General features: G+C 40.4%; 1 long non-coding RNA gene across 1 annotated transcript in view; it reads left to right on the top strand.

The window, feature by feature from the left end:
- Nucleotides 1–19,107, top strand: part of LOC126044598 (uncharacterized) — a 27,609-nt gene extending 8,502 nt beyond the window's left edge. Inside the window, exons 2-3 of the long non-coding RNA XR_007507734.1 lie at nucleotides 3,633–3,774; nucleotides 17,936–19,107. This is a non-coding gene — a long non-coding RNA (uncharacterized LOC126044598). The remainder of the gene's footprint in view (nucleotides 1–3,632; nucleotides 3,775–17,935) is intronic.

Below are 19,107 nucleotides of genomic sequence, written 5' to 3'. Positions count from 1 at the left end.
AGACGACACTCTTGGGACAACCTGCTGGACTCTCACCAGGTCTATGTCCAAAACACTTGGCGTGCAAGGGTGGGGTGAAAAGGGATGGGCTTGTGCCCTAATACTACGTGGAGAAGGGAAGGCAATAGAACTGCAGTGTGATAGAGCTTGCATGTGATATATACAATTTCTTCATAGTAATATAATTGTGAATTACTACTACAACTAACAGGCAATATAACTGTAACTCAGAATTGTTGTGTTTGTAGTGATACAGTTGTGAATGAGTATTACTAATATTAGGCATTTGTTCATTAGCCAGTTAGGGTATTATCAGTCTCTTAGAGGTGTGTTGATTAATCAATAAATGTCATAAACATTAATCAGTTACATCTTAGGTCTCCAATCTAAAGGAAAAGTCAGAGGCATAATATACTATGATCATTATTTTAAAAGCCATTTTATATGCAAAAAGCTAAAACCATTTCATTTCCTGAAAGCTTCCCAACTAGTTATCCACAACAACCAAGAAAATGAAACAGGGAATACTTTTGTGTCCTTCGATGTGGGACTTTTTGAAACATTGACCTAGTTGTTGTGTTAAACAGTAAAGAAGTTTGGCAGAAAATAAACCCCCTTGCATTCCAGCTTATTCTCAGATATCAGAGGGGCTGGGGATGGCTAGGTTTAGATGCTGAGTGAGGCCCAATTCAGCACTGTAAGTCCAGTTGTGGTCAATATATTGAACTATCCTGGTTACGGATGCACAAAAAGCATACTGTACTTTCAATTTAGTCACGTTCAATGAACTAGAATGGCCAGATTTAAGGAGTTTGGTCATGTTCAACGAACTATCACAGCTAGATTAATGAACAGTACAGTTTATTAAAGCAGTAGGAGTACAGGTTCTTTTTATCAGTGATAAATACTCTGTCTGCAAAGCATGTGCAAATAATAATATAGTTGACTACAAGCACACTAAATTATGGAAAAATGCTATAGAGATTTCTAAGTTTCCCGGGGAAGCACTTGGTATAACCAAGGGTTCGAATCTTACCCAATAGGCGTCCCTGTGGGGGGAAGAGAGGTTCAGCATGTCGGCTGATCCCAGAAGTCACTGATGTCCTTCTGATTTGTCTGTGATGGTATCTTCCCTAGCATTCCTCCTCTCTTAAGCCCTTTTATACAATTTTCTTATTTTTAGGTGGACCTTGAGTGACTCTAGTCATACATACCTTTATTATGATTGGTGTAAAATCTCGCTTTACTTTTGAATGTATATGCTAGAGAAAATTCAGAGTGCATGCTCATGCACCTTGAAGGCGGGTAGGTTTTGGGATGGAGGTGTGTTTTGGTATTATAATGACATTATAATGAGCAAAGTTCACCCAGAGAACATGATTTAGCACATCACTACTCCAGAACTGGGCACTTCCGATATACATCAGAAGTAAGGCCATAGCATTGACAGAACCCCATTGTTTCACCTCCTTGCTTCAGTGGATTCAATGCAGGGACCTTCCATTCTTGTTCCAGTATTTCCAGTTCTCTATCCTTGCAGTGCTATCACAAAGCCTGGCTGTGGTGTGTCCACTCTGCTCCACCCTCCGTGTTGTTTCTCAGAGTCAGCATATCAAGCTCCCCTGGTGTTGCTAACATCTAAGGTTGCAGGTTATGTTGCTTAGGGAACTATTATGGAACAGATTTCATGTATATCCACCCCATCCCACCCTGGAGGTTCACCTCCTCTTAAGAGGGGACATATCAATGTCACCTCCAGCAACCATTCCACACCTAGTGCTTTTATTCTAATGTCATATGGCATTGATCATTGTGGAGTCAAGAGAACTTAGAGTGGTGCAAGCCAAAAGGCTGTCTGGAGTCCAAACGTGGATGTTTTGTGGGGGGTCAATACTGCGGCTGAAGACAGCAAGACATGGTGCTGAAATGCTTCAGCAGCAGGGACTGCAGCTGCATACAGATTGCTCATGGTGGGAAACGCATACGGTATTGGAAAGGTTGGGTACAACAGCACATGGGACCTGGAGATGAAATTACCAATGTGAGATTGAAGACACATTCAGACAGAGCCCACCAAAGTACAGAAACTAATACCAAGGGAAAAAACAAAGAAAACAGCATCTTGAAAATTTATTTGAATTTAGTTTTGGCAGTTTGTGTTACTTCAGAGGATACTAAAGACATAAATGCATTGTGTATTGAGTTGATGGTGTCTTTATATTTGTATCTTTCTGTTGCCGGAAGACAGCTTGTTTCTTGTTTTAGTCTCTTGCTTCAAAATTTCAAACTCTGACAAAAGAAAGCAAAGCACATGCTTAACTGCTTTGCTCAGTACAGATTGCAATCAGCAACATTCTTTCAAATTCCACTCTAAAGCTTGCAAAGTAAAGGCTTCATCCTGCCAGGCAGTGGTATTAAGTATCACATGGAAGGCCGTCATAATTCTAGTTCAGTGTAGCAAGGAGCATTTAAAGTAGAAGTAAACTCCTAATGCAAATGAACAAGGAAGTACAGACGAGATGATGATGGCTTTTTTTTTTTTTTTTTTTTTTTTTAATTAAACCCTAAGTGAAGGGGCAAGAGCCCTGATTTCTGCTGCTAGTCCTGCTTGTTTTGGGCATGACAAGCTAAAATATCTAAGTATTGTTTGGAGCAAGGAACAAAACTCTCCAGGACTCATAAACTGCTGGGAGTCCTCACTGTGCTACACACAGGTCACCTATTGCTTGTCCCCTCTCCCTGGTCCCATTAATCTTGCACTCAGTGCTGTACATTGGCTCTGCTTCAGCAGGACGGACAGAGAACACTGCTGCTGTAGCCTATTTTGTAGCATGATTAGGCATTTTATTGAGAAGTACATATTCAAATTCTTCAGGGTGAAGAGACCCTAAAGGTCAGATATTTCACTTCCCAGGGAAGTGCTCTAACCCCTAGGATACCACGTTGTCTCCTCTGCTACAGGATGTCAGATTTTTCTTTAATGAAAAATAAAGGAAAACGCTCATGTTGTAATTTTGCAGTTGCTCAGAGCATTTGGTTATGCTCAATTGTTGTTTTGCTATTTCTGTGCATCAACCTTCAAATAAATGGTATATTAAGAGGAAGGAAGGTTTTAACCTTACATCTTGACATACAGAAGTAGTACTGGAGGGATTCCTTCTCTTGTAAAGGAGTTGTAGCTGGGTGGGTTCTGCATGAGATCTGAGATCTGCAAGATAAGCTGTGCTGCCAGAAGGCTGAGCATACTGCTGCTCCTCTGGAGGGAGTTTAGGCAGAGAGCTGTGGAAGATACTGCGGCAGAGGCAAAAGAGAGAGGCCATGTTCCAGGAGGTAGAGAAATGCAGAAGGAACAGAGCAGAGCAGTTTGCACCCGTCTGCGGAATAAGAAGGAGACAAGTCGCGGTTAGGGAAAGCAATGCTGGTTCACAACCACCCTACGCAGCTTCCAGCTTGTTTTCTTGTGGGTCTGTGATTCTGTACAGGGTTATGAGTACACAGCTCCCCTCTCCCCGCAGCGTGGGTCGGATGTCTGTGTCTTGTTCTGGAGAGATGCACGTGCCTTTCACTGCAAAGGTTCCTTTGCAGATGCTTAACAGGGAGTTAAGCTGGCCTTTCCATTTTTGCTACCACAGAGTGAAGACAATTCCAGGGAGACAGACAGCTCAAGCAAATGAAGGGGAGAAAGAGTTCTCATCCAGGTAGTCTCTAGCCAGCCCTGCATCACATGTCCAAGTACAGACATGAAAGGAAAAGGAAAGGAGAAAAGGCAAGGAGGTAAGTGAAACTCCTTCATTTTCCATCAGTTTTTGTTCATGCAGGTTGCAGTCTTTTTGATGGGGACCATTAACTGTTATTATCAATCAGGTGTTCTAACTACACAACTATTTTAACCCCGTTGCATACATTGGCAAAATTAATACAGGTCATTGCTTGTTTCTAACACTTGGTATTGTCCATTTAATTGTAAGGAAATGAGAAGGAGCAGCTGTGCCAACAAATTATTAATGTATTTGGAAACAGTGAGTAATCTACACAGTTCAATTATAGGGATCCCCATGTCCCCAAGCCAGCAATCTCAGAGATTTACATTTTAATTGATATTTTATTCTGTGAAGGAAAATAAAGGCCCTCAGCTACCTAAGTCCTTACAATTAATTAGGCACAAAATACTCCATAAAGATTAACAGTGTCCTCATCCCAGGAGCGCTCTTAAAAAAAAAACCAAACCCAAAAACCCCTACCCCAAAAGGCAAAAGAAGCACTTTAAAATCTGTAAGCTATCAGTACAACATGTGTAACAACAGTTCACAATCCACAAAACAGCACATGTATTTGCAGTGAGTAATTACTCATTAGAATTGTCAGGCGTGGCATGTATTTGAGCACATATGGCATCACTAATTTCTGTTGCCTGCTTTAACCTTAAGTCTATAGCTTTTATGAGGGCACATGGTTTGGCTAAGGGATCCACCAGTGTGTAGGCTCTGCTCCACAAAAACATATTTGCCTCTAGTTTTCCAGTTACAGACTGTGACAAAAGCAAGTCATGGCTGTATGTTCTTTTGCAATCTTGACATCCAGATGGTGTTCAAGCCAGTGCCGTTTTACTTTTGTGTTCCACATGCCCAGGCCAACCCTACCCCGAATCTCCTAAATGTACTGGACTGCAAAGTAGAATTGCTGAGAGCCCATTTCTGTACTTGAATAGATTTTGTCAGTCATGTACCCTGGCCCTGAAAGGCTGGAGTACCTCCCTTGTAGCCATGACATCCTCCAGATGTTGTGGAGCGATTACTGGTCATCCCGTGTCAGCAAGGCAGTATAATCCCACCTACCATGCCTCGTCTTGTTCTGCTGCTCCTTAAGCGTTGATGGATGAGAACGCAGCATTCATCTTGTTTGCCAGATTTATCATATGCTCCGTGTTCAGTCTCCATACTCAATGCCTTCGCATAATGATGAACTGTCTCTCTGATCTAGTGTCCCAAACCACAATTGCCAGTAAACACAGAACCAAACAGTGTGCAGGCCCTGCAAAGCCATATGCCTTGGCAGACTAACACAACTTCTGCCCTTGAGCCTGCTAAGAAAAAGCAAGTCTCACAATGCACCACAGGGAAGTGTCCTCCTGGGAACAGCTCTGCATTCTCCCACGGAGAGGGTGGATTTGCCCCTACCAACTGCCATAAGACTGTTAGGCACAGCAGGAGCACCAATAACCGTTGATTGGAGCCCGTCAGGCATGACAGCATGTGTGGGGGCGAAGGGAGTTTACCGGTCTCAAGCTTGGCATCCACGTGTGCAGATGTGTGGATACTTCCTAATATGTTCCTGCCTCACGAGGTCAATTATTTTTTGTATATTGAGTTACGGCGATCAGGCAGCCTTTCTCACATCTGGCAGATGCCGCTGGGTATGAATTTGGGCATTGGCCTACCCTCAAGAGATGTTCCAGTGTAAACTGAACCAGATACTGGAAGGACTTAGTGTCCAGAAGACTTCAGCTGGTGACATGCTTCATTGTTAGAAAAAAATATCACAGAAAAGGTAATGCAGAACCAGAATACAATCTTCAGTGGCTTTTGCTGTGTAATGTTTGCAAATGGGCACATACAAATGGAGATTTCCTGGCATTTATTTCCAGAGGTGGGTGTATTTTCTCATAGATGCTAAAACATAAATTTCTGGAACAAGGTTGGATGAAAACTCCTAATAAAACCAGTGCTTTGCCTAGCTAATAATAAAGCTGTTTTTAATAATAATAATATAGCAACAAAGAGAATGAGTTAAAATAGAAAATCATCTGTTTTTACTATTCAAGAACTCATAATCATCTTTTCCCCTTTGAACGAGCTTTGACTATAGCCTATACATAAATATTTTGGCTTAGTTTCAGCTCAGAGATTTAGAAGTGACTGAAGTAAAGAGCTGAGAAGGAAAAATTCTTGCAGCATTTCTCAAAATATTCAGAATCCAAATATATGTGAGAAATAGTCAATTCTCAACAGCAATGATCAATATCGGTGCTGCAGATATTACCCTATGCAGCACAGTGAAAACACGTTTTTGCCCCTGTCAGAACCAGCTTGAGTCCAGCAGCAGTAGGCAGCATCTGCATTGCATCCTGCGGTAGTACTGCTGCGTTCCTGTGATTTCTCTGACAGAAGCGCATGAAGTCTGGCACAGATAAGAGAGACTCCTCACAATTTCTACAGGCACACCACACCTATTACCTGCCCAGTCCTGTATGTCCTGAATAAGTCAGGTTTGCTATGTGCTAGCAGGCTGGCTGTGCACTAACACAGTGTTTGCATCCACAAACCCATAGTGTCCCCTGCAGTTGCAGTTCTGATCTGCACAAGTCCAAGAGTCTTTTCTTCAGAATGTCCAGCAGCTGGGTCTGAACCATCACTGCAACCAAACTGCCTAATGCTTAGAAGTAAGTGACAAACAGTGAAGTCCGTCTAGTCCATCCAGTAGTCTTGGCCCAGCTCCCCACAGGGCTTAGTAGCTCAGGTGTAGTGTGGGACAAAGGCAAGAAACCTGCCTGGGCTGAGGAACAGGAACTCGTTCCCCAGGAGTCTGGAGTGCTGGGCAATGCCATGCAGGGTCATTAGTGTGACTCTCTCATTTTTGCTGTCTGCATCTGCGTTATCTAGATTTTAGGGCTATCTGGAGTATCCTAGCCTCTTGTGCCCTTGAAGCACGTAAAACTACAGCTCAAAACCTGAATAATAAATGTATTTTCTGTAATTTACATCCTCTGAGTAGTTCTATTGACTTAATGTTAAAAAGGTGTGCAAGCAAATTTGATGCCCAAAATTATCACACGGCAAACTAAACTGATAAAGGTTTGAAGTAATACTAATTGTCTTGTTCCAGAGAAGTAATTATCAGTCCTCCAGTAAAGGACAAAATTGCAAACAGATCCTCCCAGATATATTGTAAGAAATTTCTGCTTGCTTCAGACAGTTTTGACAAATTTAATTTTTTATTTGGCCTTATTTTATTTCTCTTATTTTAGAAGATTATTGAAGAAACACTTTTCACCTTCCTATGAGAAGGACATGTGTGAACAATAGGAATTCTAATTCGGTGCAAGAAAAAAAAAAATTACCATAATGGTGGTCAAACACTGGCAGAGGTTGCTCAGCGAAGCCGAGTCTCCATCCTTGGAGCTATTAAAAACCTGACTGTATGTGGTCCTGAGCAGCCTGACCCTGTTGGATGGGCTCAGAGCAGGGGGGTTGGACTAGATGATCTCCAGAGGTCCCTTCCATGCTAAACCTATTCTATAACCTTATGTTACATAGGTAGTATTTCATGTCTCTGTTACATCTGGAAAGATGCCCAAACCCAGAAAGAAAACATGCCCTTGAGAGCTACTGTGGCGTTAAGTGCTGTATAGCTGCTGCAAATCATGTCCCTCCATTCCTGGCTGCAAACATTTTGCTTTGTAAGTGATGTCACCCATAAGAACTATTAGGGTAAGATTACATACATTTACTGAAGAGCTGGATTCTCATCTATCAACAAAACAGGTTTTCCTTGTAATCCTATGAATGTAACTGATGTAGCCTTGGGCAAAACATTTTTTAATTTGTGTGCTGTTCTGTTAGTTTTGGCAAACCTGCACATGCTGTTGGTTGCGTCCCTCGTTCTGTAAAATCTGACACACTTCCTTAATTTTATTGTCCTACAGTCAGCCATACTAAAAAAAGTTTAAATATTCATATTAGTAAGGCTAAGCCACTGCACATGTTTGCAAATGGTCTGCATTTGTACATCGTTCAGCACAAGCAGGCTGCAGTCTGGCCGAGCTCTCGCTGGGTGCTGCTGTCATCTAGGCGTAATAACGTAGAGGTCTCCAGTATTAACTTGACTGTACTGAGCTATTTACCTCTGAACAGAGAATATCAATGGTTGAATAATTTCCCCATTATGCTGAATTTATATTATAAAATACTGATTTTGGCATAAGCTCCTACTGCTAGAGTATGCCGAAAGCTGTAAGCTGAAGTTATTGATCAAATCCCTTTTGTTTGTGGGGATAAAGACAAGTGGCAAAGTTCCTTATATAAAGTTGATACAGCTGTGTCCTGGTTTCAGCTGGGATAGTTCATTTTCTTCCTAGTAGCTGGTACAGTGCTGTGTTCTGGATTCAGTGTGAGAATAATGTTGATAACACACTAACATTTTAGCTGTTGCTAAGTAGTGCTTATCCTAAGTCAAGGATTTCTCAGTTTACCATGCTCTGCAATTGAAGAGGTGCACAAGAAGCTGGGAGGAAGTATAGCTGGGACAGCTGACCCGAACCTGCCAAAGGGATATTCCATACCATAGGATGTCATGGCCAGTATACAAACTGGGGGGAGTTGGCCAGAAGGGGCAGATTGCTGCTCAGGCATCGGTCAGCGGGTGGTGAGCAATTGCCTTGCGCATCACTTGTCTTTCTTAGGTTTTATCTCTCTTTTTGTTATCTTCCTTTTCACTACTATTATTATATTTTATTTCAAATAGTAAACTGTTCTTGTCTCAACCCACAAGTTTTACCCCCCCCCACCCCCAATTGCCTCCCCCATCCCACTGGGGGAAAGTAAGTGAGCAGCTGCACACTGCCTAGTTGCCAGCTGGGGTTAAACCACAAGATGATGAAACCCTAACAGCCAAACAGATCAGGTTGTGGGTAGGGAGGGTAAAGCTGTCAGTCATGATGCAGAAAATGGACTTACACTAAGTTAGCATTTTCTTTGCAAAGTAGCAGGAAAATAAAATTAATATATTGCAGTAAGGGGGAGATACTTTATATTCCATCATTATCTACTAGAGCTTACTAAAAAAATAACTAGTCATGTGAAAAAAACCCACCAAATAAAGGGAACCAGTTAATCTGCAGCCAGTATATTAAGGAGTTCATTAAAAAATAGATCTGAATAATTTTGAACTTAAACAACTGCTTGAATCCTGAAGAAGTTCTATTTAGTCTGGGAGAAACATACCATTTTACCCATAATTAAGATGAGTGCCATGACATGGGGAACTACAGGCCATGCAGCTGGCCCTGAGGAGAAATTGTAGAGACCATGCTGTGTACAGTATCATAACTAATGCCAATCAACAAGACAAGGGCAGACACTGCCCCAGGTTGAAGGCTGTGGAATGGATGTGGCTTCTTCCCAACCCTGCTAACACCAGATCACATAATATTTTCTGCTGGCTGGAACCAAAAGCTTTCCAGCTCTGCCGTTGTGTCACTGTAGCTTCTTCTAACTGATGTATTTTGCTGAAAAGCCAAAGAGAAGACCAGGTGTTACACCAGGAACCCAGAAATTCACATTCGAAGCAAATTGTATCAAAAGCATTTGGACAAAATTACAAATTTGGTTGATAAACTCTGAAATAATTATTTGATGTAATAGACTTTTTGAAGGCATAAATACTTAATATGTACTTACTTTTTGATACAGGAAATCACAGCATATGAATAACTTTTATGCTGATTCACAAGCTGCTAGATATATGACAATAACAGCAGCATAGGTATTTGATGGAAAAAGCTTATAGGCTTAGATTATTCAATAAAGATTCTGCTGGAGCAGAATTAAATTAGTATATAATGATGTTTTCACATTAGAAGAAAAAGTCAAGTAAAAAACAGTCAAGTCAAGCAAGACGGGTAGTATCTGCAGAAAACCTGATGCTGCCATTCAGGCATTCAGCTTAGTATCTGTGGGCTGTAGTTGTTCATCATGATCCTAAAATGACAAAAGGAAAATTAGTCTTTGCAATATTAGATCATAATGTATTTTCTTATCTGAATGCAAGATAAATACAAATTTTTGATTACTAAAAGAAATGAAGCTGGAAAAAATTATTAAAGGAATATCATAGTGGCAACAATCTTTAACAGTTATCTGATTAAATCTACAAAAACCTATTATCTGAAGAAAAAAATACGGTGCCAGTGTAAACGTTGCTCTGCATCACCCAATGGCAAGCAGAAGTAACTCTACCAAAGTCTAAAATACATGGCATGAAACTGCTGGCAGTGGGAGTTAAATCAGGCTACGCATTTTCTTTAAATGCAATGGATCTGATCAGTCTGAGGCACTCCAGAGGGCATGTGGCAATTTTGTACTTTGCTAGGGAGAGGGAGGTATATGCCTCCCCAGGCACTGCAGCCGCACATGATGTTGGTGAGGCAGAAGAATTGCAGAGGTACCCTTCTCATTCTATCTGTGCTAATGGAACTGCTCAGGTGTTAATGGATTATTACACTGCATACATCTACCACAAAATACGCAGGCAGCTGTTCAAAAATTTGCATTATATCTATAATGTTCTGTTAAAAGGGGAGAGATTTGATGAGTACCTGACCGAAGGTCATCATTTAAAGGTTTTCAGCCTCAATGCATGCAAATACACACTGATGTAAAGACAATGCACTTCCTGAAAATTTTATTTTCTTTTATTTTTTAAACTGTATTACCTCCTGAGCTTTTAATGGGATTCCTTCCTTTGCAGTCAATGGAGAGTGGATGACGTCCTTATACAGAACCTGTATCTACACTACATAAAGTGGTTGCTTTTCAAAGCATCAAAAATGCTCAGTAAGAGCTTGGCTTTCTAGATGCAAACAGTACACAGATATTTTTTTTAAAAGAAAATGCTTGGGATAACCTTTAACTGGAAACTGGGATGATTTAATTTCTCATGTTCTTAACCTGTTCTGCAGTTACCCATCTTTCATATGAATTAAGTAAACCAACAACCCCACAGGTCTGACTGCATGGAAGTTGTGGGTTCGTTCACACTTTTAACATACCATTAGTTGTCTAGATTTACATTCAGAGACTCAGGACACTGAGTCAACATCTTCCTCAAACATCATGAGGCTTTCTGCATACATCCTGAACCTACTGCACAAAAAGGAGATGCGGAAAAAAACCCTCTTGAAAAACAGATTTACAGTTTCCCTTTGCTTCTCAAAGTAGGTTCAAAAAGTCTGTGAAGTCTATGAGGCTACTTACAAGCTTAAATTACATTATTCTTTGAGCATGGAGTGCTCAGCATTGTCTAGGAAAATGCCTGAATTTCAATGGCATTGCTCACATGAGTGAATTTACTTCTTTGTGTCTAGGCCCTATCTTCAGATTACATCAGATAATCCCTTGAGGAGTTTTGTCATTCAGCTGAAGATTTACTGAACAAAAATTTTATTTGGCATTTTGGCTGAATACAGATACCTGCTACCTCAGGCTTGTGGACCACAAAGTACAGCTTGCTACAGGTTTCCAGCCACAAGTCCAATGCAAAACCTTCCATTATAAAAACCTGGAAATGGCAAATTCCTTTTACAGTAGGAGCACAAGTAATTACTAAAATAGACATTTTTGGAACACAGTTGCTGTAGGGTCTCAAACATAATTTTACTTTGTAGGAAGTAACGATGAGCTTGATGCACTGCAGACTAACAGAAAAAAAGAGGGAAGAACGTACTTTTAAAGCACTTCATTGTTTTCAAGAGATTTTTTTAAATGTACCTACCATGTGAGGTTAAGAGTTGATTTCCAGCTGGTTCCTTGAATAATTTACTCTTAAAATGTTTGAAGCATCATTTATAAAAGGAACATGTTTGAGACCACATTAATGTGCAATTCAAACCAGTGTCACCAGACTGTTCACTACCATATCTTCAGGTATGGTGTATGTAGGGCTGATTCTTGTTCATGACGTGTTAGTCCTTCCTCAGTATGTTACGACTAGAGGTAGCACTCTGCTCTTGCCTGGCAATACACAGAGTGATGCAAACACTAGGACGTAAGAATGAAAACCAGAAGGGAAAGCTATCTTGAACTGTTAACACTTCTTCTCATGCTGAGGAAACAATGTTAACTTACTTTATTTCAGCATATCTCTACAAGCAGGCAGCAGGACAATAAAGATTGGCTTTTGAGTCCAGACCAAGTCTTGTTGGCTTCAATCCCAGGCAGATCTGCAGTTTAATCTGGGTAAAGATTACATAGCAGTTTACAAACAGCAGCATTAATCTGTCTGTAATGAATTTATTTTTATTTCTTCTATTAATAAATTATGTAAACATTAATTCTTTTTTGTAATCTGTTTCTTTCCATGTGTACTTCTGCAATGAGTCACTTTTAAAAAAAAAAATATCTGTTCTTTAAATTTTCTCTTGCTAGATTTTTCTGTGGTGGTAGCAATGACTCTACACACAAATGAGCTTCATGTACAGGGCACTACCATAAAGGCCATATATGCTTATAGCACACAAGCATTTTTAAGACTTAACTTCAGGACATGCTGAAGTACAAAGGGGTAATATTACAGTTACCCTTTTCAGTGCAAATGAGACTGTAACATTCACCTGGAATGTACTGGGATGGCTTATTACCTAGTTAGCGGTACCTAGTATAACACACTTTAAAAAAAGCTTGGTAGTATTATACTGCAGAAATCTGACTGAAGACTCTGGCAAACAAGTTGCTTTTAAAAATGGGTGGTGGCTTAAGTAAAATTAATGAACACCCTGAGAAAGTTAATTGCACACTATTTACTAGCCTATTATTAGCAATTCCTTTGGTCAGAAGTTAAAAATCACCACATCTGACAAACATCAAGTCTTAAACCAGGCAACTCCAGCACAACCAACACTACAGAAATTTGGACAGGTCAAATGAGTTGCATCACCCATCAGTGTGGCAGCAGTACAGCACATGCTGAACTTGACTGCTTCTGCCCACGTCAGCACCTGCCCCTTCCAGCATGGGCTGTCGGGCCAGTGGCAGAAGTAGGGTGCCTACGAAAACCAGCATGCTATTTCAAGGGTGGAAATACACATCTGGAGGCTGATAATTACTGTCACTATCCTTTTCTATAAGCAAGACACGAACAGTCTTCAGAGGGCTCTCCCCAAACCAGAAATGATAGAGGTGAAAATGCCTTTTGTTTGCTGTCTTGTTCCACACAAAGAATGTCTTCATTTTAGGCACTCTACAGGGAATGTTCATGCTGGATTTCTTCTTCTGCCTCACTTATCCCATCTGTGCTGTTTGCTCACTAATTTAAGGGAAGCCAAAAGAGAAATTTTGAGTACCCTTCTGTCCTCGCTATCCTGTCCTCTTCATTGCCCCAGGGCACGGCTCTTAGCAACAGAATGGAACCCACCATGAGGCCCTTAGCTTCCCCAAAAAACATGTTCAGCAAATTGCCAAGAGCTGATAATATGCATATTTTTGTGCTTCTCCCCTCCACCCTGCCTGCTGCCAGGGATTCGTATGGGTGCTGCTCCGCTCTGCCCCAGATGACCTGGCACACCCAGCCTGTGCCGAGGGCAGATCCGCAAGTGCTGCAGTAACCGCACCTGGCTCGGGCAACCACTGCTCTGCCGGGCTGTGCCGTGGGCTGCCGCCTGGCCACCCTCCCTCACCCTGGGGACACCAACCTTGCCCCTGGGCCACCCTGCTGAAGAGGACCAACTGAAATAGCACACACAGGTTGCAGCACTTTGGCTTTTTCTTTGGAGCACATTTTTGTCTTACGGTCAACATGGTACATGTGGTTGCTTAAAAAAAATCTTGCTATTAAGGACAACCCCACTTCCCATTTGCCCCTTGCACCAGCAGGGCTGCTCTTCTGGTTTCTATGACCCCTCTAAACACACTCAAATATTGTGATAGCGATCACCCACCAGGTTGACAGTGACTGGTATCATCTTCCTGGTACTCATACAGTGACACATTTTGTTGCTTTTCAGACATATTATTTAGGAATACCCAGATCTCTTGCGAAAACACACACTTCCGCCAACTGTCATTGTACTACAAGGCACATTAAGGGAGAGCTTTTCATTCACAAAAAAAGCAGTGAAATACCCCCGCTGTTATTAAAGCAAAGTGGTTTTTGGGAACCTAGTTGTATTGTATGCCACTAAAGACATGCCTAAGCATGTTAAAACCTGACACACAGGATATATTTCATGGACCTCCTCCCCGCGTTATCATCTGTATAGTTTTATGGAGGAACTGAGAAGCCACAAAGCACTACTCACCCAGCTCCCCCAGTGACCAGCTAGAACAGCATCAGCTGCACCTTCAATACCCATGTGCAGATTCAACACTGCTGTCACATACCTCTCCTTAAGGAGAGCGCTCATGGAAATATTTCTCTATTATTCATCTCCATTACTCATCTCTGCTACCTTTCCTACTCTGAATTTCCATTACTTCTCACCTTCCCTTAATTTTGATACTGTTCAGATGCACTTTCTTCACAGCTGAAAGAACTACAAGGAATGAACCATGAACCACAATAAATACATACTTTTACATTGTGCATACTCCAAAGTATAAACAGAAAAGCAGCAGTATTTTCCTTGAAGATGGTCACTGAATTCTGTTGTATTAAAGAGTACCAAAAGCAAATGAAAAGGACCCAAGCTCTGTCCAGGACTTTCCTAATGGGAAGTAACATTCCCATGTAGACAAGGTATATATTTGAACAACTACTGAACTCACATGTTTATTTTCCATCACAAACACTGTTAACTGTTCATTCATTTTAAAGTGAGCTAAGATAATTCATGCAAGTCTCTTGGACTTGCAGTGTGCATGTGATTTGAGGAGTGCTGTCATAATGAATAGCTCTCCCCATTTATCAATAAACCAAGGTCTTTGGCACCAGGCTTCTGTAAATTTAGATTTACTGACAAACTTAGTAACACTGTACTTAAATAGGCTTTAATTTATTCTCCATGTGATCACTGTTGTTAATGAGAATAGTTTGATGTCAGTCGCACTTAACACCTCAAGTTAACATACTTCCTCACATTAAGATGTACTGAGCTTTGCCATCATGACTCAGAATTATTCTTCTACTAATGCAGCTTTTCAGTACTTAGTGATCACTGAAGCATTTCCTTTTGTGCTACTATATTCCACAGTAAACCAGTTTACCTCTACATCAGCAACCTTTACTTCCTCAGCAAGAGAAAAACAACCCAAATTCCAGTTGTGTCATTTTTCTGAACATCGTCATATCCCCTCTTAGCTACACTGCTTCTCATTAACTTACAGAAGAGCTGCTTCCTGTGCTTCTGGGAACAGATGACACAGGCAGCTAGGGCAGGTTTCCCTTCACCTAGCTTCAGTTACCTAGAACTTAGCTTGTCTCAGTTTCTAGACTCCCTCTCCAGTCAGTGGAGAGGGACAGGCACCTTCAGGGATTAGTTTGCATATTCTAGACACATTTTGGGATGAAGTAAACAGCCTTCCAGAGTAATTTCTCTCCATCGGCGAGAGAGGTAGCCTAGACAATCTAGATGAGACACAACTCTCAGGTGTTTACCTTGCCAGCTGTGTATGCACCAGATGAGAGAGAAGAATTGTCTGTTTAGTTCTAGCAGTTCCACATCATCTGCAACTTCCAGTTAGGGAAGAGAAGTCACATACAAAGAGCACTGAAGAGAAACAAGTAAAGGTTAGAAGAGTGACTAATTGCAGAAGTTTTTGTTCGTTTTTCTATGTATACATGTCATTGTTTTTTGGTTTTTTTTTAACCAAAAATTGTTTCTGCATTTTCCCTTTATTGACTGTATTTTTCATTACCTATAGTCTCTTCTGGCTCCTATTTTTTTTTTCTTCCTTGACATTAGTATTCTTTAAAACTATAAGTTCTAGACTAGAACTATTAATCTGTGCCTTTCAGACAAATTCTAAGCCTTTCCAAATTTAACATTTCAACAGCACTTTGCTCTCTATTTAAATAGAATTCTTTGTTCCACAGTCTGCAGTTTGACTTCTGTCCTTCTACAGCACATCACCTCCTCACTTACTGTACTTCTGTGAGATGCCACAGTAGAAGCATTTCCTTTTGCTCTTGTAGAACGATTCTCAAGAAACTGGTACTGAAATATCTGTAGAGAGATACTGAGACAAAATGACACTTAGAGCTGTAAGAAAATTTAAACAGTTCAAAAGGATTATTTTACACTCCCACTCTTCATCATGTGCTGGAAGAACACCCTTCCCCACAGCCTAGAGGAGTATTGAATTTTCCTTACGATTACTATTAAAAAAAGCGCCAATTGTTTAAATAATCAGAGTATATAAATTTTAACAAAGCTGGTAAAACTGAGACAAATGAATTGTTTCTGAATCTATGAATAAATGCTGTTCTCCTCTTTTGTTAGTTGCAAAAAACCAATACTGCTTTTTAAAAGACTCTGTTTCTTATTAAGATTTAGAATACTCATTATTTTGCTATCTGAGCTCCAAAATATGCAGCAGAGTACTCTTGACACCTTGAAGCTATTTTATTTAAAGAAAAGCATGCTAAACTTTCATAATATTGTCAAATCAAGGTTGCAGAAGACAATAAATAGCATGTGCAGTTGCCTGCACACTGAATTCTATTTCTTGCCCTATTGATCTAATATTCTTAGTGAGATAATAGGCCCTATGGAAAAAACAACACAATCACACAAAGTGTTGAATACGGGTTGTAACTCCAGCCTCAATTTTTTTCCCTTCAGGTGTAGACCGACCATTTTTCAGGAGGATGAATAACAGAGGCTTTCACCCCCCTTTATCTGGAAAAATACAAATAGCCTATCTGTGAAGCCTGATCAGTGTGGCATGAGGCAGCATCCAGCCATGCATGTGTCTTGGACTGCCGAAGTGGTATGACTTCAATAATTAGGCTCATGTCAGAGGCCCACAGTTTGATCTTCAAGATGTTGCTATTTAGTTGGCAGGGATGTAACTTCTATTAGATAAAGCACAGTTAAACAGCTGTTAGGAAAAAAAAAGTGGAACTAGCAGAAATAACAAATGAAACATATAAAAATACTTGCCTAGCAACTCCTGCATCAATCAGTGACTTAGTGTGGCATGGCCTACATTGCACCAGCATGGACGGATGAACAACAGCAATTTAAAGGGAACTTAAAAACGTTAAAAATAGTCAGTAGAAGACTATAATAAGCAACACGAGGGATTGCCACTCTAATAAAGCATTCGTATTCTAAAATACTATTAGAAGTGCACACTTTTCCTTTTACTTGTGATCTAAATGCAGCCACCTACAAGTTAAGGTACTTTTTTCAAAAAGCAAAGGCCATGCAGTGAGGGAACTCTTGCTGCCACAGTACAGAATCCAGCTGTTGGAACCGCTGTAAGGTTGAGACCGCTACAACATGTAACAGACTCCTCAGACATTTGCTACTATTTGAAACATACTGAGAAAACAAGAACCCATTTAGTGTGCACTTGACTACCACGTGCTTTGTTTCTGGCAAGAAAACCTCTGAGGTTTTTCAATGGCTTGACTGGTCTTTCAAAGGTTTTCAAATTTCAGCTCTTAACTGCTTATGTTAAATGGCTCAGGCACTGTCTGCTTTACAGACTACCTCTTTCTCAGTTTCTTGCTTTTCTTAAGCCCACAACATCTAATACAATATTTGGAGTGAAGTGAGGAAACAGAGAAATTTGTCATAGTGTTCCTATGTTCTCTGACATGATGCACTTCTGACATGCTCCTCAAGACATGGCGGAAACCCTCTGTCTGGCTTCTGTAATTTTTTAGTAAGGCAAGGAATTAATAAATCAGAAACAGCCGTGACAAAGAGTTGGGGTTTTTGTTTTTTTTTTTTTTTTTTGGGGGGGAAAAGACTGTTCCTGTAAACAGAACGAAGTAACTAGAACATGGTTTTCATGCAAAATGAGATTTAGTTCAACTGTCTCTTTCAGAGACTGACTCAACTGACTCTGTCATTGCTACTTTTGCATGCAGCAGCTGATTCTCTTTCTTCGCATATCCCAAAAGAAACTTATGTAACTGTCTGTCACAGTAAAAATGAAAGATTATTTTAACCAATATTGAGAGCTCATACTGTTTTCTCCTCTATTCCTCATTCCAGCTCATCAAGCCATATGTCTTCAAAGGGATGACTAGAATATTGAAGCTAACACCTCTGGAACAGCCAGCTCTGCCTGCACATCAAGCTGCCAGAAGAAACTGTTCTAAAGTTGCAAACACTGTTTAATCCTGTACAATTCTGATGGGTAGGCCTCTCCAAACAAGGTTTTCAGTAGCAGCTGGGTAGGCAGAAAGAAATGAGAAACATTGCAAGAGAAGGAGGAAGACAAAGTAATTTCATATCACACAGTACAGCTTCTCAGTCATTAATAAGCAGCAGTACACAGTGTGAGGTGAAAGAGTGAGAAATAAAATGTAGTTTTAAATGCATAACAATAGAAGCAGGAATAGAAATCCCCCCTCTCCAACATAAAGAGAGTGCAAGCTTGCTTTGTGCAGCCATTGCAACGAGGCATAAGCTCTTTGCTAGAAGCACTTTTTAAAGACTGTCAGAGGTTATTCCTAGTAACTCAGGGAAAAGGTTTCCACATTTTAATTGTGGACAATATGAGTTATAGTTAAGAATAGTTATCAGTGAAAAAAGTATATGAGTTCCTCCACTGGCAAAACATAGTTGTTGGATGGAAGATTTTTTTTTTCTTCCCTCAAAAATGTGTACTTGCCCCTTAAACTAAGAACTCTTCTAGAAAAAATAAACACTACATATGATAATAGGCATTTATCATTTGACTTTTACTGAGTAATAAAAGCACAATGTTCAAAAATAAACCAAGTAGTTTTTTATCTTTGTAGAAACGGGTGTCAACATGCAAACTATTATGGTTAGAAGATTATTAACTTGTAGCTATTAAGTATCACAATATAATCAGTCCTCTGCTACTTTGCTATGCAGAGGTCATGGAAATACTGATCGGAAGTTTTGGATTATATCTTGCAATAAAGTAAGCATCAGCCATCTCCATTACAATCTCTTCACTGTTCTCTGAAGACAGCACGAGCACACTGACAAAGAGCAAGGCTGGCAGTAGTCCAAGCAGTGGTAGGTCTAAACAGTGTTTTGTGAGATGTGGTACGTCGTAACACAATCCTGAAGCAAGAGGTCTTTCAACAGGCAACAACTAGGACAGATTCTTAGTTAAACAACTTCCAGAGTTTGATGTAGAATACTGGCATAGCTTCATTGATGCTGGTATTTTCAGCATCTTTCTGCCC

The sequence above is a fragment of the Accipiter gentilis genome, chromosome 11 (assembly GCF_929443795.1).
Source record: "Accipiter gentilis chromosome 11, bAccGen1.1, whole genome shotgun sequence".
Lineage (NCBI taxonomy): Eukaryota > Metazoa > Chordata > Aves > Accipitriformes > Accipitridae > Astur > Astur gentilis.
The sequence above is the reverse complement of the archived record's forward strand: the minus strand, read 5'-3'. Positions and strand labels throughout refer to the sequence as shown.